The sequence below is a fragment of the Labeo rohita genome, unplaced genomic scaffold (genome assembly GCF_022985175.1).
Source record: "Labeo rohita strain BAU-BD-2019 unplaced genomic scaffold, IGBB_LRoh.1.0 scaffold_302, whole genome shotgun sequence".
Taxonomy (NCBI): Eukaryota; Metazoa; Chordata; class Actinopteri; order Cypriniformes; family Cyprinidae; genus Labeo; species Labeo rohita.
Genome location: NW_026129220.1, coordinates 57,552 through 81,208, shown reverse-complemented (window position 1 = coordinate 81,208; position 23,657 = coordinate 57,552). Strand labels below are relative to the sequence as shown.

The following is a 23,657-nucleotide window of genomic DNA, read 5'->3' as shown; positions in this document are numbered from 1 at the left end:
TTGGGATATTTTAAATTCTTTACCAAATAGAGAAATACCTTTTAAAGTAGGATTTTGTAAAATATTAAGTGATAACAATTCAACGGCAAAAAGAAAAAGAAAAGGGGAAATGGGGCAACCTTGACGCACTCCTCTGTAACAATTAAAACGTTTAGTAGTTTGCAAGCTAACCAAAACTGAAGAGTTAATATCATTATAAAGCATTCTCACCATGTTAATAAATTTATTTCCAAATCCAAAAACACTTAGAGATTTAAACAAAAAATGGTGCTCTAATGAATCAAAGGCTTTATAAAAATCCAAGAACATTATAACAGAGTCTGAGTCAATATGCTCTGAATAGTCAATGAGATCAAGTACGAGTCTTATATTGGAACTGATATGTCTATTCCTCATAAACCCATTTTGTGTTTCGCCAATTATACGATTAAGACCAGATTTTAAGCGAGTTGCAAATATTAAAGCAAGTAATTTATAATCAATATTCAATAAAGATATTGGTCTCCATTTTTCAATTAAAAGTGGATCTTTATCCGATTTGGGGATTAAAGAAATAAGCCCCTGCTTCATAGTGGCTGTCATCTCTCCTTTGTGAATACATTCTTTAAACAAACAATATAAAGGCTGCTTTAAAAGGTCCCAAAAATGTAAATAAAATTCAACTGACAGGCCATCAGTACCTGGAGACTTTCCTTTCTTCATAGATTTCAGTGCCTCCTCCATTTCAGTAATAGAAAGGTCAGAATCACATAGTAATTTAAAATCCTCATTAATACCTGGAACTTTATCACAAACCCTCAAAAGAAAAGAATCACATTTTTCTTGAGAAAACTGAGAAGTATACAATTCTTTGTAAAAATTGTATACAAAAGTTGAAATCCTTCCTGGATCCATACATAAATCACTGTTAATCTTAAGGGCAGAGAGAGATGTTTTTTTACGATTTCTTTTCTCTAGAGCAAAAAAATAATTACTATTTCTTTCACCCTTCTCGATCCATTTTGCTCTAGAACGTATGAAAGCACCTTTAGCCATCTCTGTGTACACATTTTCAATTTTCATTTGACAAACACTATATTCTACCTCATCTTCTGTACTGGGATTATTCTTCTGCATTAACACACCTAACCTATGAATAAGTTCAAATTCTTCATTATTCTTTTCCCTTTTAATTTGTTTACTTCTATTAACAGCAAAGTCTCTTACTTTAAATTTGAAGAACTCCCACCTAGAGCAAGGGTCACCTTCGACTTTACTAAACATAGTTTTAGCCAGATGAGTAACATATTCATTAAAAGGATCATCTTCCAAAAGACAATTGTTAAATTTCCAGTAACCTCTTGTACTACTTGGCTTTCTATACTGTTTAAGGTCCAAATAAATTAACATATGGTCAGTAAATGGGGCAAACTGATGATTAACAGAAATAACATCTTTCAAAATAGCATGAGAAATAAGAAAAATATCAATTCTAGCCTTAAGAGATCCAGATTTGTTGGACCAAGTAAAGCCACTACAACCACTGTTAAAGAAACGCCACGCATCTACAACCGAAAGATTTTCACACAACCATAAAATAATGTTATCATATGTGCGGGTAGTTCTTGAAGGAAATCTATCTTGCACGTCATCTGGAGTTTCATTAAAATCATTAAAATGAGCATAGCTCCCAATTCTTTGAACATGCGTACATTAGCGTTCCTTGAGTTGTGCCCGTAAACATTACATAAAATGAATACCACATTTTCAGTTTTACATACTAAAATGATCCATCTACCCTCATCAGACAAAAATGATTCTAGAATGTCACCCCTAAATTTATGCGTCAAAATTAAAGTACCGGCAGAACGGTTAGATCCGTGACTCATAAATATAGAATTTCCCCACTGCGTTCTCCAAAAATTGGAGTCTGATTCACATGAATGACTTTCTTGAACAAAAATAAAATCTGCATTACTACGTTTACAATACAAAAATAAGGCTTTCCTTTTCGTATAATCTCTTAAACCTCTAACATTAAGAGAAGCTAGACTAAAAGAAGAAAACTCAAAAGAATGCATAACAAAATAACAAATAACGCTATATGCAGTGCAATAAAACGCAGCTGAACGGCTGGTAAACGAAAAGTCCTTTGGCTGAGAAGTTGACTTGAACTTCTTTGAACAGGGTAGAAGGTGATCAATCAGTAATGACTTCTACATGACACCAAAAAAAAAAAAAAAAAAACGTAAATAAGTTGTCACAGAATGAGAATATGTGACTCCAATTTTGACAAAAATGTCAGATAGAACCTTCTAATTCCAAGGCCACAAAATATGCTGCCAGTATTTTACATTAATTTACAGGCCATTTTTTTTACACTGTAATTCTCTATACATCAAAAATAAAATTAAAATGACAAAATATACAAAATGTATACAGTATAAACTGTATAAAAATACAGTACTTTATTGGTACAAAAATACTTTATAAGTTCCTGCAAATTTATAGTGAAAAATTTTACAGTGTGCAATTATTAACCCAAAATATATTGTAATTTCACACAATTTTTTTTTTTTTACAGTGCAGTTAGTATGTTAGTACAGTTAGTACAATCTACTTTTTGTTTGTTTGTTTGTTTTTAAGATCTGGAAAAACAAAATAGGGTAAATGAAAATTAATAACAAAAATCCTTCACATATGAAACTGCTGGATCAGTATCTGCATTTTTCCAGGTTACAGTCCTGTTCAGGATGTGTTGTTTAGATTCACTTGTTTGGAGCTTGTGAAGTTTCCACTGTCAAATACTGTACAATAAAGAGAAAAATAAAATACACTAAGATCTGCTTTCATAGAAGATAATAAATGACAGCACTGACTCAATAACTTACTATAGTTTCTTCAGTTTACAGTGTGGATCCTCCAGTAGAACAGAGCGCAGCTTCACTCCTGAGTCTTCTGGTATATTATCACTCAGATTCAGTTCTCTCAGGTGTGAGGAGTTTGATCTCAGAGCTGAAATCAGAGCAGCACAGCCTTCCTCTCTAATACCGCAATCAACCAACCTGCAGAGAGTGAAGAACATGAATGATCTCTGAGATTGTGTTTAATCTTTAGGGTGAGAGTGTGTTTGTGTGTGTGTTTGTATGAGCACTACTTTTTCTATACACCAGGATCAACGTGATAGAGGTTTTAACTTGCCAGCAGCTAAAGCATTAATTTAAATGCACTTTACCCACATGATTCCTGATTGTGATGCTAAACAAGTTTTAGAACTATACAGGTGATAATGATAAAATGAGAGTAACATGATAGTATAACTATGACATATCTTTTACTTGCGCTTCTGCAAAGTTGGGATTGAGTTTAAATTTTATTGTATGTGTTTAATGTGACTCCAATTTTCAAGTGATCATTACATTTAGATTGAGTTTCAAATTAGTAACTAATCACAAATATCAGATAATATTAATTGAGATATTTAATTATTCTGGTCATCCTATCCACCTTATTATTCCCATTAAAATGAAAACATTTTATGGTTCCTGCTTCTGGGCTCATTCCCTTCCAGCTATTTTTAGCTGTACAAAACAGCTTGATTTGTTGTTTGACATTGCAGATTGATGTGTCTTACCATATTATTTTAATGTATTATCCTAATTATGAACACACTGGTTTGTAATGCAAATAGTTTTACAGTTTATTGCACATTGTAATTATTCATGCTATTTCCCTATAGCGGCTAATGAACTGGAAGTCTCAGCCATATGCTTAATTCTGCAATGAAGAAAAAGGTGGATACTTTCAATTATTCATTCATCAGGGACCTGTTGTCACATTTGAGTCTCACACCGACCACAGGTCGTGGATCTCACGATCACAAACTCACCAGTCTGAACTTAATCAGAGATGCAAGGTTAATTTATACCATCAGCCGCCTAATGCTTGCTCAGAAAAAAAAAGTGTAGTTTGTTAGGTCACTTCAGTACAACTTGCTAAGTCAGTGATAGATAGAATCAAAAGGTCTCCGATGGCATTCCTATCCTGGCTACTCCTGCTCCATTAATCCAGATTTGAGATTTGGAACATCAGCCTCCACATGATGTACTAGTAATTATGATTTCAGTAGAGTTTAAGGTAAATCAAATATAACGTCTCAGGTTACATATGTAACCCCGGTTCCCTGAGGGAACGAGACGCTGCATCGAAAATGCTATGGGAACGCCTCCAGCATGACCACGCTCTGAAACACGTGTGCAAACAGTCCAATGGAGAAGTGAGACGTCACAGGCGGGGTGACGTAGAGACCGGGAAGCTTAAAAGCATGTGCAGTGCATGCAGCCGGCAGCTTCTGAATAGAGAAACAAGCGCTGCAGGGATGCCAGAAGTATGGCCCGAGACGCAGCGTCTCGTTCCCTCTGGGAACCGGGGTTACATACGTAACCTGAGACGTTCCCCTTCAGGAACTCGAGCTGCATCGAAAACGCTATGGGAACGAGATGCCCACGCCACCAGACTTCAAATCCCTGCCTAGTGTGGAAGAGCACAGCTAGGGCGAGAGAAAAAGAGCCTTAAAGTCAAAGGAGTGGACATTCCACAGCATTCTGAAGCCAACTTAAGATAAGAGAGCCTTGAACCCCAAGAAGGGAGAGTCAGAGGACTCAAAGCTATGAAACAGCATCCTGATCACACTTAGCAAAGCTACACCTGGCCAGAGGCCTAGGCCTCAGCGCACCGCGGAGGAAACGTGTAACGAGGGGGTTCCTACCCCCTGAGGAGCTACCCGGAGGGGCGTGGTAGGCCGAAATAGCCGCCACGTAGACCTTCAGGGTGGAATGGGCTAACCCTGTGGAGAACCGATCCTGCAGAAACCCCAGCACTGTACCAGCTGGGCAGTTAACTGAGTCCTGCTGGCGGTCTCCACACCATGAAGTGAAAGGTTTCCACTTCAGGGCGTACAGTTTCCTTGAGGAGGGAGCTCTGGATTGGAGGATGGTCTCAACAACCTCAGTTGAGAGACCAGAAGCTATGAGGTGTGCCCCCTCAGGGGCCGCACCCACAACTTCCAAAACTCCGGCGCACTCTCTCCAGAACTCCTGGGAGCAGAGCGATCAGGGGAAAAGCGTACAGACGAAGCCTCGGCCACGTCTGTACCATGGCATCCAGCCCCAGTGGAGCTGGATAAGTCAGAGAGCACCAGTGGTGACATTGCGCATTCTCCTTAGTCACGAAGAGGTCCACCTGAGCCTGGCCAAAAACTCTCCAAATCTGCTTCACCACCTAGGGTGAAGCATCCATTCCCCGGGCCTCAGCCCCTGCCTCAACAGGATGTCTGCTCCCATATTGAGATGCCCAGGAACATGAACTGCTCTCAGTGAGAGGAGTTTGTCCTGGGACCACACAAGGATCTGGTGCGCCAGCTTGTATAAGGGGCGCGAACGCAGACCTCCCTAGTGGTAGATGTAATAGACCACTGCTGTGTTGTCTGTGCAAACCAACACATGGTGGCCTATTAGGTCTGGGAGAAAGTGTTTCAACGCTCGAAACACGGCCAGCATCTCCAGGCAGTTGATGTGCCAAGTGAGATGGCGACTGCTCCACAGACCGCGGGCGGGGTGGCCACTCATGACTGCACCCCAACCAGTGAGAGACGCATCCGTCGCTATGGTTATGCGGCGACAAGGAGCTCCTAAAACTGGGCCCTGAGACAGGAACCAAGGCTTCTTCCACATGTCTAAGGCACGTAGGCATTGCCGCGTGCCTTGATCATGCAGAACGGGTTTCCCCTCGGGGGAGAACCCCTTGGTCCTGAGCCACCACTGTAGGGGTCTCATGTACAGCAGGCCAAAAGGTATCACATTGGACGCAGCTGCCATCAGACCCAGCAGTCGCTGGAACTGCTTTACAGTGAGTGACCGGCCTTCTTTCACTCTCTCGTGACTGCAGTGAGGATCGACTCGATCCGAGCAGGTGACAAACGTGCCTGCATCGTGGTCGAATCCCACACCACGCCTAGATAAGTGGTTCTCTGTAATGGAGACAGCACACTCTTCTTGGCGTTCAGTCTCAACCCCAGCTCTTTCAAATGCAGGGGGAGAGTGCAAGGCTGAACAGAAGAACCTGATACTGGTAAGCCTCGCCCGTGAAAGCAAACCTCAGGAACTTCCTGTGTTGAGGAAGGATGGAGACATGGAAGTATGCGCCTTTTAGATCTACTGTCACAAACCAGTCCTCGGACCTGATCTGTGACACTACTTGATTGAACTTCAATCTCATAGTAGTCTCAGATCTAAAAAGGGGACGCAGACCCCCATCCTTCTTCGGAACAACGAAGTACCGGCTGTAGAACCCGGACTCCCTGTCGTGAGGAGGGACCACCTCAATGGCCTCCTTCCTCAAGAGAGTTTCTACTTCTTGTTCCATTACCAGACCCTGCTCGGGGCTCACCACAGTGGAGACCCCGTTGAAAGGTGGTGGCGGAGCGCCAAATTGAATGCGATAGCTTTGCTCTACAGTGTGCAGGACCCAAGCAGATACATTTGGCAGTAGTTTCCACGCTGCCAAATAATCTACTAAGGGAACCAGTCTCTCGTGATTTCAGTACCTGAAACGCGGCCAGCATCTCCAGGCAACTGAAGTGCCAAACTGGATGGTGACCGCTCCACAGACCACGGGCGGGGTGGCCACTCATGACCACTCCCCAACCGGTGAGGGATGCATCCGTCCCTAGCATACGCGGCGACAAGGAGCTCCCAGCACCGGGCCCTGAGACAAGAACCAAGGTCTCCTCCACATGTCCAAGGCACGTAGGCATCGCCGCGTGACCTTGATCATGCAAAGCAGGTTTCCCCTCAGGGACCACTGCAGGGGTCTCATGAACAGCAGGCCAAAAGGTATCACGTTGGACACAGCTGCCATCAGACCCAGCAGTTATGCTTCAAAGTGAGTGCCTACTTTCACTCTCTTGACTGCCGGGAGGATGACTCGATCCGAGCAGGAAATAGACATGCCTGCATCGTGGTTGATCCCACACCACGCCTAGATAAGTGGTTCCCTGTAATGGAGAAAGCACACTTTTCTCTGCATTCAGTCACAACTCCAGTTCTTTCATATGGGCGAGGACGACATCTCAATGCCGCACCGCCCATGCTCAGAATGAGCTAATACTGACAAAATGTCAATAAGGTTCAGTATGCAGATGCCCTGGCAGCCACAGCTAAGCCACTTTTTTCATTATTTTATTTATTTATTTTTGGCAGCATCCACACACTTAGCGAAAGTACAGGATGAGAGTGCAGTAAATAAATTTTATTCATTTATGAATGAACACAGCCCGCCCCCTCAAGGGCAGACTGTACATGCTCAGCTCCCAAACAAACCACACATAAATCGCTTGAATCCCCGTTCTTGTTATTTATTTATTTATTCTTTAAAAGCGAGAGCAGGAAGAAATGAGCGATCTAATATGCAGTCAGCTCATATGTGGACAGCATCAATCTCCTCGGAGAAAGACAGCCACAGCAGCGCAAGCTCTCACTCAAAGGGGGAAGAACCGCAGCGGGCTTCCGAGCCCAGAGAGAGAGCGCTAGATCTAAGGAGAAAGGCAAAGAAAGGGCGGACCCGTCTCTAACCCGTTCACAGATCTATGCTGCGATCCCCACGGCCGCAGTCGCCGCTCTGCCTCGGGAAAAGCGGGACCCGAGCCGCGGGGAAGTTCACGAGGGCTCCCTCCTTGAAGAGAGCCCTCTGGGAACGAAGCGTGCGCAGCGAGTGTACGGGCAGTCAGCCCCCTCAGGAGCTGACACAGCCTGCTTCGCCGCGAGCTCTCAAGGGGGAAGTACCGCAGCGCGGGCTTCCGACCCAGAAAGAGAGCGCTAGATCTAGAGAGAAAGGCAGAGATAGGGCGGACCTGTCTCTAACCCGTCCGTAGATCTATATGCGATCCCCACAATCACGGCCGCCGCCCTGCCTCAGCAGAAGCGGAAGCTGAGCCACGGGGAACGCAAACGCGGGCAGTCAGCTCCCTCGAGAACTGACTCCCATGCTTCGCTCCCAAACAGACAACAAATAGGCTGTGTGTATCGCCACCCAACATAGCGCAGGCACAGAGGAACACACAGTCTAAATGCCGCTGCTTATATTCATAAGAATGCTTTGTAGGACATAGTGACACTCTCAAATAAAAGCTGTGCGAACTAGCACAAAAAACAGTTTTCCTGCTCTCTTATCACTTGTCATGGTGATTCATTTAATCTCATAAGTGTTTGTCATTATTTCCCTCATTTTCTTGGTATTTAAGTTTCTCTTGTTTCAGTTCAGTTTGTCTGTTCTCAGTAATACATCAGTTGTATGTTTGTGTTGGTCGTTATTGGATTTACCTTCTGAATGTGTCATTAAAGACTTTTTTTGCTAAATCTTCTTTATCCTCATCTGCTTGGACAACTATGTGTGACAGTATCTTGATAATTATATAATTAAAAAATATGAATCCAATTCAGAGATAATAAATACTAGGGAAGTAATGGTATTGTCAATATCATGTTATGGCGAGAACAAAACTGCCTCTATATTATTGTAGTCATATGACGATATGAAACAATAGGTCTTCTGGGCAAAATGTGTAGTTTTTAAAATATATTTAAACTTCTTAGTTTTACATAAAACATCTTTAAAGTTGTGTTTTGGGCCATTATGCTTTGGCACATTATCTTTTAAACCTTTATTTAACCAGAAAGTAAAACTCTTGAAATTTACAATCTCATTTACAAGAGGGTCCTGGCCAAGATAAATGAGCACATTTAGTTACACATTAAACAAATACATTATACAGAATTATACACAAATCACTCAGAACATTTACAATCAAATGACTCTAAAACTAAATCCTTTAAAATACATTTCAAATCATTTAGTGATACCAACTCTTTTAAGCATAACTTATCTTGTTATTGATTCCAGTCAAATGGAGCAGCATAACTAAATGTCTGCTGATATTAGTACAGACTTTAGGGATGATTAAAAGACAATAGTCTTGTGAGCGAAGCCCATAATTTACAACTTTTTTCGAATGATATTCTGCTGTAAATACAAAGGAAGTAAACCTAAAATGATTTTATATATAAATAAGTACCAATGCTTAAGTCTACTGGTTGACAACGCCGACCAACCAACCTGAGAGTACAATAAACAATGATGAATAAGGGCTCTTGAATTTGTGATAAACCTTAATGCTCCATGATAAACCAAATCCAACACCTGTAAACGATGCTTAGGTGCCTGAATATAAATGATATCACAGTAATCCAACACTGACAAAAATGTAGCTTCTACCAATCTCTTCCTTGCTTCAAAAGAAAGAAAAGATTTGACTCTAAAAAAAGAGTCAGTTTTTAACAAGAACTTATTTGTTAGGATTAAATAAACAATAAGTGTTTAACGTTCAACCCCTTCTTTCTCATCAGTAGGCTAGTATTATTTATGATTTGAATTTTTTAAAAAAGAAGTTCACTTTTGTTGTATTATAAGCCGAGCTTCGGATGCTTTCACTTTGTCTGTTTTGCTTACATCTATACACTTTTCACTTTATAGTTCTAAAGCAAAAGATGGAATAATTGTTATGCTTAATTAAAAGGCACAACAACAGTAAAAGAGTAGGCTACAATGACAAATTAGCTTACATAATATTTATTAACAAAAACAAATAAAACCAGACATGGCATACACCACATGCTGTATTATATACTGACTAATAAATTATAGAACATTTAGCAAACACATGAGGAATGAAATAAATAAATAAATAAATAAATAAATTTACATACAGGTGCTGGTCATATAATTAGAATATCTTCAAAAAGTTGATTTATTTCACTAATTCCATTCAAGAAGTGAAACTTGTATAATGTATACATTCATTCCACACAGACTGATATATTTCAAGTGTTTATTTCTTTTAATTTTGATGATTATAACTGACAACTAATGAAAACCCCAAATTCAGTATCTCAGAAAATTAGAATATTGTGAAAAGGCTCAGTATTGAAGACACCTGGTGCCACACTCTAATCAGCGAAGTAACTCAAAACACCTGCAAAGGCCTTTAAATGGTCTCTCAGTCTAGTTCTGTAGGCTACACAATCATGGGGAGGACTACTGATTTGACAGTTGTCCAAAAGACGGCCACTTGACCATTTAAAGACAAGAAGGACTGGACTGCTGCTGAGTGGTCCAAAGTTATGTTCTCTGATAAAAGTAAATTTGTCATTTCCTTTGGAAATCAGGGACCCAGAGTCTGGAGGAAGAGAGGAGAAGCACAGAATCCACGTTGCTTGAGGTCCAGTGTAATGTTTCCACAGTCAGTGATGGTTTGGGGTGCCATGTCATCTGCTGGTGTCAGTCCACTGTGTTTTCTAAGGTCCAAGGTCAACGTAGCTGTATACCAGGAAGTTTTAGAGCACTTCATGCATCCTGCTGCTGACCAACTTTATGGAGATGCAGATTTCATTTTCCAACAGGACTTCGCACCTGCACACAGTGCCAAAGCTACCAGTACCTGGTTTAAGGACCATAGTATCCCTGTTCTTAATTGGCCAGCAAACTCGCCTGACCTTAACCCCATAGAAAATCTATGGGGTATTGTGGAGAGGAAGATGTGATATGCCAGACCCAACAATGCAGAAGAGCTGAAGGCCACTATCAGAGCAACCTGGGCTCTCATAACACCTGAGCAGTGCCACAGACTGATCGACTCCATGCCACGCCGCATTGCTGCAGTAATTCAGACAAAAGGAGCCCCAACTAAGTATTGAGTGCTGTATATGCTCATACTTTTCATGTTCATACTTTTCAGTTGGCCACGATTTCTAAAAATCCTTTCTTTGTATTGGTCTTAAGTAATATTCAAATTTTCTGAGATACTGAATTTGGGGTTTTCATTAGTTGTCAGTTATAATCATCAAAATTAAAAGAAAAAAAAACATTTGAAATATATCAGTCTGTGTGGAATGAATGTATACATTATACAAGTTTCACTTCTTGAATGGAATTAGTGAAATAAATAAACTTTTTGAAGATATTCTAATTATATGACCAGCACATATATATGGTCATATAATTAGAATTTATATGACCATATAAATTAAAGGGTGAGACGGTGAGGATTTGGGAAAAGTAACCAGATATTAAGTTTGTGGCAATTCGTGACCAAGCGGCAAAACAGAACACATACACGATGCATAGGGATGAAAAAGAAAGAATGTGAGGAAAAAGTAACTGCACCACATAGATCCACTAACCCCTTTGATGTGTTTATTTTCCCACATGTACCAACGCTGTATCATCACTATCCCGTGGCTGAGCTAAGCAACGGGGTTGTGTGATCTGTGGGACTGATGATCATCTGACCAGAGAGTGCAGCAAATGCAGGCTGTGTAAGAAGGATGGTCACTGAGAATGTCCAGAGAACCAGTAAAATCAAGCAGGAGACTGAGGCAAGAAAGACGGAGAGCAGGGAGGAGGGGTCCCGGGTGAGCAGTCAACAGCTACAGTGCAGGGAAGTGAACATCTTTTAATATCACACACATACACTGATGTAAACACTGCTCTCTGCAATGAAGAAAATGCTTGCTTTTCTTTGTGTGTTTCTAAACTGAGTGACGAAAATACTGCTCTTTGCAATGAAGAAAAAGCTTGCATATGTTTGAGTGTTTCAGATTTAAACAATGAAATTTTTGATAACTGTACAACAATGTTTGAAAGTGAGGGGTTTCTAAAAATGCCAAAGTACCCCTTGTTAGTGGAGGGAATATTAGTTGAATTTTTAGCAGATTCTGGGGCTACCAGATCTTGTTTACGACCATGTGACTTGCCATGTCAACCGGTACTGACTAATAAAATAAATGAGTCCACTTCTGCATCAGGTCATAAAATTTTTGAAAAATTTACAGTGCCTTTGAATTGTGAAACAGAGGGAGGCCGGGTGTTAAAACATGCATTCACTTATTCACCGGCATGCCCTGTACCCATCATGGGTCGAGATTTATGTAAACTAAATTTAGTGCTTGTCACAGACTCCTGGGGTGTCAGAGTGGCAGAACAGGAGGACCAATTGTGCTGTCTGCGAGCTGAGCATCAGTGGGTTTATGATTGGCGCATTAAAAAACAATGATTGGGCTCAGATGATGTGTGAACTGGCTAAAGATCGAACAAAGCCGTTTAACACACAAATCATGCAGTCTGACAATTTACATTGCACATCACATGTCGTACCAGAAAAAAAAAAAAAAAAAAAAAAAAAAATGAATATGAGAAAGACTGGTTTAGAGAAGAAAAAGAGTGAAACTTTGAGCTGTGATCAAATGTTTTGGACAGAAAGTGTGTGTGCGGTTTCAGTCAGCCTGACAGAAAAACAGTTTCCGTTTTGTCTAGTGGCAGGAGAGTCTGTGCCTCACTTATCTGTTTCCAAGGCCAGGGATCAGTCATGGTGTGAAGTAGGGAGATTTGTGAAGAAATCTGTTCATGCAACAGACTGGTGTGAGATAGGTGGGGGTATGAAACACAGTAAGAGTTTAGGGGCATTTGTGTCAGACTGCAAGTATGACATTAAAGTAGATAGAATTGTGACCCCTATTGATAAAAGCACAAAAGAAAATCATTGCATGGCAAATATTTGCACCTCAGACATACACCCTGCTTTGGCAGAGGTGCCTCCTAAATTGTGGGCAAAACACAAATATGATGTGGGTTTGATCAAGGGATGTGAACCGGTTGTAATCACTCCAAAATCTGATTACAGGCCGTGTCAGTAGCAGTATCCTCTGAAAGCAGAGGCAATACTGGGTATAAAACCAGTATTTGAGTCACTTTTGAAAGAGGGTATAATAGTGCCATGTAATGATTCTCCAGTGCGCACTCCAATATTTAATGTGAAAATTATAAGGGATAAGGGCCAACCTACAGAATGGTGTTTTATCCCAGATTTACAAGCAGTGAATGCAGCTGTCAGACAAAGGGCCCCATCAGTGCCAAATCCATACACAATCTTGTCACAAATTCAGCAAGATGCAACATTCTTTTCAGTGGTAGACTTGGCTAATGCATTTTTTAGCATGCCACTGGACAAAAAACAGTGGCTACTAGTTTGCATTTGAATTCAATGGCAAAAGGCTATAAATTTACGTGTTTGAGTCAGGGTTTCTCAAACAACCCCTACGATAGATAAAGTGCTTCAAAGAAGCCTAGAACCTTTGACCCTGACAGCTGGAACTGCTTTGCTATAATATGTTAAAGGTTTATTAGTTTCTTATTAGTAGAGATGAATACATGTGGCTGACACTGTCTCTCTCCTGAAGCATTTGGCTCAGGAGGGCCACAAGGTCAGCCTGCCAGAACTACAGTTTGTAAAACAACAAGTAACATTTTTGTGTCATGTCATAACACCCAACAGTAAGTCCCTGTCTGACAAAAGAGTGCAGGCCATAAAAGATGTACTGAAGCCAATCACAAAGAAACAAATGTTGTCATTTTTGGGAATGTGTTCATATTGTAGGACATTCATTACAAATTATGCGATTCTCGAGCAGCCTCTGAGAGCCCTAAGAATAGGGAAGGGGTTGAAGTCATGTGACAAAATTGAGTGGACAGAGGAGGAGGCCGAGGCATTTGTGAACATTAAAGTTCAACTGTCTCTGGCGCCGACTTTGGGCCTACCGGTACCAACTAAGCCTTTTGTTCAGATGGTGGATGAGAAAAATGGGTTTATGACTTCTGTTCTCTTGCAGCATCATGGGGACAGACTGCGACCTGTGGCCTATTTTTCAAGCAAGTTAGATCCAGTAGCAGCAGGTCTGCCACAGTGTCTGAGGGCAGTGGCGTCTGCTGAGAAGGCCGTAATGGCGTCTAGAGAATTTGTAGGGTACTCTGACCTGACATTGATGGTGCCACACGCAGTGTCCATGATTCTGCAAGAACAAAAAACATCGCACTTATCGACGGCTCGTTGGTTACGATACCATACTATCTTGCTCGATATGCCGAATATAACCGTTAAACGCTGCACAACCTTGAATCCTGCCACCCTCCTTCCGACGGAGGAGGATGGGGAGGAACATCACTGTTGTTTGACCGCGCTCGATCAAGTGTGTACGCCACGTCCAGATCTTTTGGACACACCACTTGAAAATTGCGAAAACGTCCTCTTTGTGGATGGTTCCATGTTCAGAGATCCACAAACAGGTCAAAATAAAGTGGGCTATGCTATAACGACAGAATTTTTTTTTTATAAATTTGAAATAGTGACCTCTGGCTCATTGCCATCAAATTATTCAGCACAAGCAGCAGAGCTTGTGGCTTTAACAGAGGCGTGCAAACTCATGACAAACAAATGCGTCACCATTTACACTGACTCACATTACGCTTTTGGAGTTTTGCATGATTTTGGAGCACTGTGGAAACACAGAAAATTTTTAAGTCAGATGGGCGCCCAATATTACATGCTCCTCTAGTGGCAGCTTTACTAGAAGCCATTTTGCTGCCTGATAAGATAGCCATTTGTATATGTGCAACACACACAAATAACAAAGATTCTGTATCAACAGGAAACGCCAGAGCAGACGCGGCAGCGAAGGCCGCGGTGGCTAAACAGCCAAAAGAAACAGAGTGTACCATGTTATCTGAAAATAACATTGATGTTTCTTCTTACTTACAGAGCATGCAGACTTTTTCTTTAGGAGCAGAGAAAGACCAGGGGAAACAATCCGGATGTGCACTGACCAATGGTGTTTGGATGAGCTGTGATGGCAAGCCTTGTTTACCCGACACTTCTTTACTCATTATGCTAAGACGACGCATGGGTTAGACCATGCATCGAAAGGGGGAATGGTTGTACAAATTAAAAGAACTGTGGTTTACAAAGGGGTTCACAACATTCGCAGAAAATTTTTGTAAAAGATGTGTTATTTGTAACACTCACAATGTGGAAAAAGTGACAAAAATGTCCCAAGCAGCAGCAGTAGCAAAGGCTCTGTTGACTGACATTCAGCTCAGGTGGAGCGATAAAATGATAAAATGCTATAAGAAAAAAAAAAAACTAATTGGCCTAATGTTGTGAAGAAATCTGGATTGACATGCGTTAAGGCGCTCCCAATTGTTCTCATGGACATGAGAATGAGAAAGAGATCCAGGGTAAACCTGAGCCCATTTGAAATTCTCTTTGATAGACCACCATTTATGGGAATGAAAGGGGGCAAACAACAGCTGCCATCAACAGAATTGTGTGAGCATGACATGTTGAGTTACTGCAAGGAAATGTCTTCTCTGTTGTCTAATGTCTGTGTGCAGGTGAAAGCCACCCAGGGGAAAGTGAGACCCACTTGCACAACATCAAACCTGGTGACTTTGTGGTGGTATAAGACCTGAGGAGAAAGAGCTGGAAAGCAAAAAGGTGGCTGGGGCTGTTAAAGGTGCTTCTGATCACCCATACGGCTGTGAAAGAAAGAACCACGTGGATTCATGCCAACCACTGCAGAAAAGTCCCATCTACACCCAGGAGGAGGAGCAGATGGAGTAAAGAGATTTGAGGCACATGTCAACAAATGCCAGAGTCTGGTTTAAATACAAAGTGCTTTTACTCACATGAAAATGGCCGTAAAAGAGCCTGAACAAGCAAACAATTAATGGTTTAAATGGTTAGCAAATTTGTGGGGAGAATGGGGATACGGGCTGTGTAATACTGTGTTACCAGTTTTGGCAGGAGGATTGTTACTAGGCCTACCATGTATTTTTCAGCTTGTATCCAGCTCAGTACAGAGACTGGTGAAAACTAGTATATCCCATTAAATGGTTAAATTTGATCTACATCTTAATAACATGTTTTTGAACATGGGTGAAGATGAGCTAACGATAGTAGAAGTTACAGTGAAATGCATTAAATGACTTAATGAGACAATAATTGGTATTGAAAGTATGGGGCATTTAGTTTTGATGATAAGCCTATGATAATGATAATCTATATCTATATCTATAAATATATAATCACTTTTGCTTGCAAGAAAACCAGGGCCTGTACCCACAAAAACAACCTTAGCATGTTTTCTCTTATTTCACAAATTTAAGAGGGTGATCAATTATATGAAAATCAGAAATGAAGAGTATAAATGTGATGTGATGACTTAAATTTGCTTTGAGATTTGAAATTGTAAGCAACACTCATGTTTGGTGTCTGTGTAGTGACTGAGGGTCTGACCCATGTCAGGAATGCAATAACAGTGCTTATTCGTTTAGCCCGGCTCACAGATAGCGAATGTGGTGATTTAGGATTATTCTAACCATTATTGTAATCAAACATTTTAAATTTAATAGTAGTGTGAGTAGTAATGAATTTAGTGAGTAGTTATCAATGAATGATAAAAAGGGGGAAATTGTGAAAGAAAAATTCATTTTACTCATCTATGTGCTTATGGAATATTGTGTAAGGGTCTGCTTTATTTAAACCTGCTATAAGAATGACATAAGAGAAGGGTGTTAGGGCCCTAAATATAAAGATTTGAATCTTGGGAGTATGACATAGCAGAATGTATTTGTCTGACTCTTACTATGTGTGGAAAGTTACCAGTTAGGAGATGTAACCTTGAAGGCTAGGGAAGAGATATAAATTGGAGTGAGCCCTCCCTTCTGGGTCGCACTCTGCAGTAACCTGTGTTTCTGTATGACTGTCTGACCTTCTTTGCAAAGAATAAATTATAAAAGACATTTGACTGAGTTTGTCTCGTGCCCCTATTATGCCATTTTAAAGGTTGCTAATATTGTTTTAATAGACTCCCAAAACAGGTTTACATGTATGCAAGGTCAAAAAACACTTCAGTTTTCTCCAAAAATAGATTTAATTTTACCCCATTTTTAAATGATTCCTAAACGACTCGTGCGAAGCAGTTCGAAGAATCAGTCTCTCTAAACCCCTCCTTTCCGTGAGCCCTCACTGCTGTGATTGGTCAGATGGCGCAGTCCTTTATGATTGGTCTACCCCGTACAGCGTGTCGGAAAACGAAACGCCCATTGCCATAACTGATTGACAGGCCTGGATACTTGTAAATACATAGAAAAGATGGCATCGATTTTACCATAACAATTCCAGCCAGAGTCTGACGATGAAACGGTTGAAGTGGCTGATCGACAAGTTAGCACGGGCTACCGTGGAAAGTGCTTGCAATTTGCTTATGTAAGCGAACCGGGCACACCTCTATGTTGTAAACTTCAACACTGTATGATGCATTAAGCGGCTTTCACACTGAACGCAGAAAGCGCTGCGCTGGCCGCTGGGTTCAGTGCAGCCCTTCAGAGCGCAGCGGCAAAAGTTTATTTGAACAACACATTTGAACTTTGTCCGCAGTGCGCTCCGCTGCGTGTCCGCTTTGGTCGAGACCGAAACAAGCCGTCCTCGCGCGGCAGAAGACATTGAAACGAATGGGTTTCATAGCACAGCGCTTTCCGCATTCGGTGTGAAAGCCGCTTCGTGCGCCATCCTTTATCATCACTTAAACTAATGAGACAGACAGACAGACAGTCAAGCTGCATCAATCACAAATTGTCAGACTACAGTGGGTCCACAGCTGAACAGCAGAACTACAGAAGCGTGATTTAGCCGGTTAGCATGACATGTGCAGGGTTGTTACACAACATAACATACACAACTACGTATTTTGAACGATCGCTAGAAAATACAATCTTTGTAGATTCATCATCTTTTGGAAGTGAATATAAAACAGTTTTACTCACAATGTATGATACAGCGTCTTCCGTATAATGTACATGTAAATTTCCATGTGACGTAAACCACATGGAAATGTATGGGCGGGCAAGTTGTTCGCGACGTAGAACGTGGGTGGACATTATGCAAATCTGTTACTTCGTGACGTGTGGCCGTAACAGACAAAGATTTGAAATCCTGACGACTCGTTTAGGCAAATGTGAGTCGACTCTTTTTTTTTGATAGACAATAACTTTATGTATCGTGCACTGTCGGCTTCACAACTTTGCAGATAGTTTATGTTCACATACAGCTACATGACACACTACATGAAAGATCATATTTGAATACGCATAATAGGGGCACTTTAATGTAAAAATAGTACTTCTACTACTAATAAAAATATTAATAAAACAATGTTTAAGGAATATTTACCAGAAAAAAATAAAAAATGACCAGAAAATTGTGAATACACAACACAGTATATCTGAAAAAAAGAAATAAAAAGCCAATAATAAATAAATTCTTTATCAAGTCTAATTATCCTTTATAAATTCATTAGACATGCTTTTGATCATTAAAATGTAATGAAACGATTAAAATAGAATCCATATAAAAAACTGAATTTGAGAAAAATAATAAAATTAAACTTTTAATAAATTGCTGTTAATTTCTGCAAGATTCATGATTTCAATTAATTAGACATGTTTTTTGATCATTTTTTATGTAACCATTAAAATAGAGTCTAGAAAAATTCAAATGGAATTTAGGATGAAATAATAGAGATTTTATAGAGCCCTCTTTATTTTATTTTTGCCTTTGTTTTATTGTAGTTGTCCTTTAGTTTGTTACTTGCATCTGGTTCTTATTACTAATAACAAAGATGAAATAACAAAAAATGACTGTCATGATATAAATTGTTGTTGTGAAATTAAAATGACTATATCATGAAATAAGATTTGGTTTATCCTTTAAGCTAACTTACCAGTGTAGCAAAGATCTCTATGCACCTGTAGGATCGGTAGTTGTTCACCATAATCCTGTGTAGTGGCACTGGCAAATGATGATTATTTTATTTTATTTTATTTTATTTTATTTTATTTTATTTTATTTAAATTAATTAATTAATTCTTAAAGGGGGATTAAATGCTTTGTTTTAATAGATAAAATAACTATGATCTCCATTTGGATCATCTGTTATTCAATTACTTTTCCTGTTTTCATGTTTTTTTTTTCGTAGTATCGGTTCAGTAGTAGTATCATGATATTTTATAGTCAGGCATCGTATCGAAGTCAAAATATTGGTATTGTGACAACACTACTGCCAACTTTAAAAAATGTGGATTCAACTTATCACCAGCCTGTTTCTTACTTTTTGAAGATTTAAGTGCCTTATTTACCTTTGAAACTGTTACTGCGCTAAAATCAAATACTTGGTCTACCTTAAAATGATTTACACTAGAGTAAACAGTTAAGAAGTTATCACAGGTTGAATTATTTGACTCATGAAGTGTACCAGAGACCACAAAAGGTTTTGTTTAAACAGTCTATTATTTCAGCTTTATCCACAGTTTTATATGAATCCTTTATAATACATGATGGAAAATCTGAAATTTTTATATTACAGCATTTCACTAGATTTGTAGTGAGACACAAATAATTTTTTGTAAGCCTGTTTTTAATGAAGCTGGAGTTTTCCAACAAAATAAAAGCTCTACTGCTGTTTCCATCAAAATGAAAGCTTAAAAGTGCAGTATGAATTGCTGACAACTAGTGGTTTACATGGGTAATGTTACTACAGTCTAAATTCAACATATCTCTTTGAAGTGTAGAAATTAGGATTTACAAGTATTGTAATTCCTTACTGTAGTGTAAAGCAAAAATAATATACCTATGAAATAATAATTTTCATTTATTTTACAGTGCAACTGTTTTACAATATATGGCTATTACTGTCATAGGAATAACAATAATGATTAAAAAAAATCAGAATCAGAATCAGAACAGCTTTATTGCCAAGTATGCTTACGCATACAAGGAATTTGTTTTGGTGTCACAGGCTTCCAGTGCACAGACACGACAACAACAACACAGAGAAAATAATATAAGTTGAGAATAAAAAAATGGAACATTTGTCTGGAACATTTAACTGTTCATAAGGTATATTGCCAGAGGGAAGAAACTGTTCTGTCTGGCTGTCCTGGTATTTGTGGCTCTGTAGCGCCGACCAGATGGCAAAAGTTCAAAAAGGGGATGACATGGGTATCCAGGGTGATTTTCTAAGCCCTTGTCCTCACTCTGGATGTATACAGTTCTTGACGGGTGGGCAGGGGAGCACCAATAATCCTCTCGGCGGTCCGAACCGTTCTCTGTAATCTTCTGGTGTCTGATTCTGTAGCTGAGCCAAACCAGACAGTTAATGATGTGCAAAGAACAGATTCGATGACGGCTGAGTAGAACCATTTCAGCAGTTCCTGTGGCAGGTTGAACTTCCTCAGCTGTTGAAGGAAGTACAATCTTTGTTGGGCCTTTTTTGCAATGGAGTCGATGTGAGTGTCCCACTTAGGGTCCCGGGAGATGATGGACCGTAGGAACTTGAATGTCTCCACTGCAGCCACAATGCTGTCCATGATGCTGAGAGGGGGGAGAGCAGGGGGGTTTCTCCTGAGGTCTATGATCATCTCCACTGTTTTGAGTGTGTTGAGCTCCAGGTTGTTAAGACTGCACCAGACAGCGAGCTGCTCAACCTCTTGTCTGTAAGCAGACTCTTCACCATCCTGAATGAGGCCCGATGAGTGTGGTGTCATCTGCAAACTTCAGGAGCTTGACAGAGGGGTCTTTAGAGGTGCAGTCGTTGGTGTACAGGGAGAAGAGCAGTGGAGAGAGAACACAACCCTGAGGAATGCCAGTGTTCGTGGTGCAGCTACTTGACATTAATGTCCCCATTCTCACTAGCTGTTGCCTACCTGTCAAAAAGATGGTGATCCACTGAGAAATAGAGCTAGGAACAGAGAGCTGGTTTAGTTTGGTCTGGAGGAGTGTAGGAATGATGGTGTTGAAGCCCGAACTGAAGTCCACAAACAGGATCCTCACATAAGTCCCTGGTTTGTCCAGATGTTGCAGGATGAAGTGCAGTCCCATGTTTACTGCATCATTCACGGACCTGTTTGCTCTGTAAGCAAACTGCAGGGAGTCCAGTAAGGGTCCAGTGATGTCCTTCAGGTAAGCTAAAACCAGTTTTTCTAATGACTTCATGATGACAGACGTTAACGCCACAGGTCTGCAGTCATTAAGTCCAGTAATTTTGGGTTTCTTTGGGACAGGGATGATGGTGGAGCATTTGTAGCATGATGGAACTTCACACAACTCCAGAGACCTGTTGAAGATCTGTGAAAAGATGGGTGCCAGCTGATCAGCACAGGTTTTCAGACAGGCTGGTGTCACACCGTCTGGGCCTGGTGCTTTTCTTCTTTTGTTCTTTCTGAAGACCTAGCGCACATCTTCTTCACTAATCTGAAGTGCAGGAGGGGGGGAGAAGGGGTTTGTTGGAGGTGTTAATAGTTGTGTAAGGAGATGGTCAGAACGAGTGTGGGGGGTTTCAAATCTACAATAAAACTCATTCAGGTCTTCAGCAAGTTGTTGATTCACCTCAGTGCTGGGGGATCTCGTCTTGTAGTTTGTGATAGCTTTCAGACCTTTCCACACTGAGGCTGGGTCGTTTGAAGTGAAATGATCTTCTAACCTTTTTGCATAGGTCCTTTTAGCCACTCTAATCTCCTCGTTCAGTGTGTTCCTGGCCTGATTGTACAAGACTCTATCCCCTTTTCTGTAGGCATCCTCTTTGGCCTGACGAAGATGTCTGAGATTTGCTGTAAACCATGGCTTATCATTGTTAAATGTTAAATAAGTCTTGGTAGGAATGCATATATCTTTACAAAAACTGATATAGGATGTTACAGTCTCTGTAAGCTCATCCAGATCGGTGGCAGCAGCTTCAAAAACACTCCAATCAGTCCATTCGAAACTGTTATTAAAAAGGTTATTATTATAACATACTAATTTGTTTGGCCTCCTAAAATAAAAGTGTGAATGTATTTTAGAGTGAGACAGTAAACTACAAATAAAAAGAGTGCTGGGTTCCCTTTAAAGTTCAGGTACAAGTCAATTCACTGACTTCTTTCTGACTTAAGTTTTCTTAGTTAAGAACATTTTGTTGTTGTTCTGAATTTTGAACTCTCAAAGTGCATTAGATAGAAGAATTTATCTTTAAAATTTTCAAAATGTTCATGTTTTCCCCAAGTGTTTGTTTGTCTTTTTTTTTCTTATTTCTTTTTTTTAATATTACAATAATATTGTATTGTGGACTTCATATCGTGATATTATCGTATCGTAAGATTTTGATATCATTACATCCCTAATAAATACATAACATCAATTGTTCAAAGATGAATCTAAGAGTGAGAGGTGCAAACCTGACAGCGGAAAAACAACCTCTACATTGTGAGTAAATCACTTGCATATGTGACTAAATCTTTACTCTGGGCGACTAAATGATGTCTAATATTAGCCACTGGATAATCAATTCTCAGATTTTACTCGCCAGTGTGTGAGTAAAAGTAGAGTATAAGTTTAGCACAGATATATTTTCACTTGTCAAACACTGACTGAGCGTTTCAGAGTTTCATTCTCTGTCAAGTGATCTGTGTCATTTTTCAATTCATCTCAATGGATGTGCAGTGTACCTGTATTTGATGTACCGTAAACTTTAGTGTGAAGGCGCATGACTCGCAGTCGCTTTGTCTCACACACACAAAGAGAGAGCGAGCGAGAGAGTCTTACATACCATGCTGAACTGACACGTTACATGTAAACAATATTCTTTGTCATATTTTCCTGTCAAAATAACAGAGTTCCTTTGTAATTCTTCAGCAGCTTTTAAGAACTGCTGGTTTCTTCGGTAGTAGGCGGAACTAATGCACAAGCGACAATCTCATTGGCTGGTGCTCACCTATTATCGGCCCTGTTTTGATTTCAGCAAATCAGTTCAAGCTAATGCACACAACCTGATTAATATTCATGAACCCAGCAGCTCATTAATCCTTAGTGTGTTTTATATTGTTCTTAATGGTAGAGGTTTTTTTTTATTATGGCAGAAATTATTATTAGTAGTAGTAGTAATACAATTATTATTATCATCAGTTTTATTGTTAGTCCCCCCCCCTTTTTTTTTTTTTTTTTTTACAAAAAAAACCGAATGACCAAAAAAGCACCACCATCAGTCCTAAGTTCAGTTAAAGTGACTAATATGCATTCATACATGGTTACCAAGTTCTAATTACTAAAGTTTTATCATTATCATATTATAATGCTTGACTGACTGATGTTAAGAGTGTACTTTCAGATATTTAAAAAGCTGTGCCATTTTACAAACTATATATATATATATATATATATATATATATATATATATATATATATATATATATATATATATATATATATATATATACATATATATATATTATAAATTGGAGATTATGATTCTCTCACGATTCTGAAAAAATAAATAAATAAATAAATAAATAAAATAATGTAATTTACTAGTGGTTCTGACAAAATGTTCATTGCTTAAGGCTTTTAAAACTATTAATTAATTTGAACAAAATAAAAAATAAAATTCAATGAAGGAGTCAGTGTCTCAATTCATAAAGACTTGTTTCACTATTGGATTTATTCCTGTGATGAAAAGCTGAATTTTTATCAGCTGTTACTCCAGTCTTAAGTGTCACATGATCCTTCAGAAATCATTCTAATATGCGGATTTATTATTAGAATGATCAATGTTGGATAATATCAGCAGTTGTGCTGCCAAATATTTTTTGGAACCTGTAATTTTTTTTTTTCAGGATTCTTTCATGAATAACAAGTTTAAAAAGTA

General features: G+C 39.6%; 1 pseudogene; it reads right to left on the bottom strand.

Annotated features, from left to right (window-relative positions):
* Positions 1-2,493: 2,493 nt before the first annotated feature.
* Positions 2,494-23,657, bottom strand: part of LOC127160243 (NACHT, LRR and PYD domains-containing protein 3-like) — a 50,614-nt pseudogene continuing 29,450 nt past the window's right edge.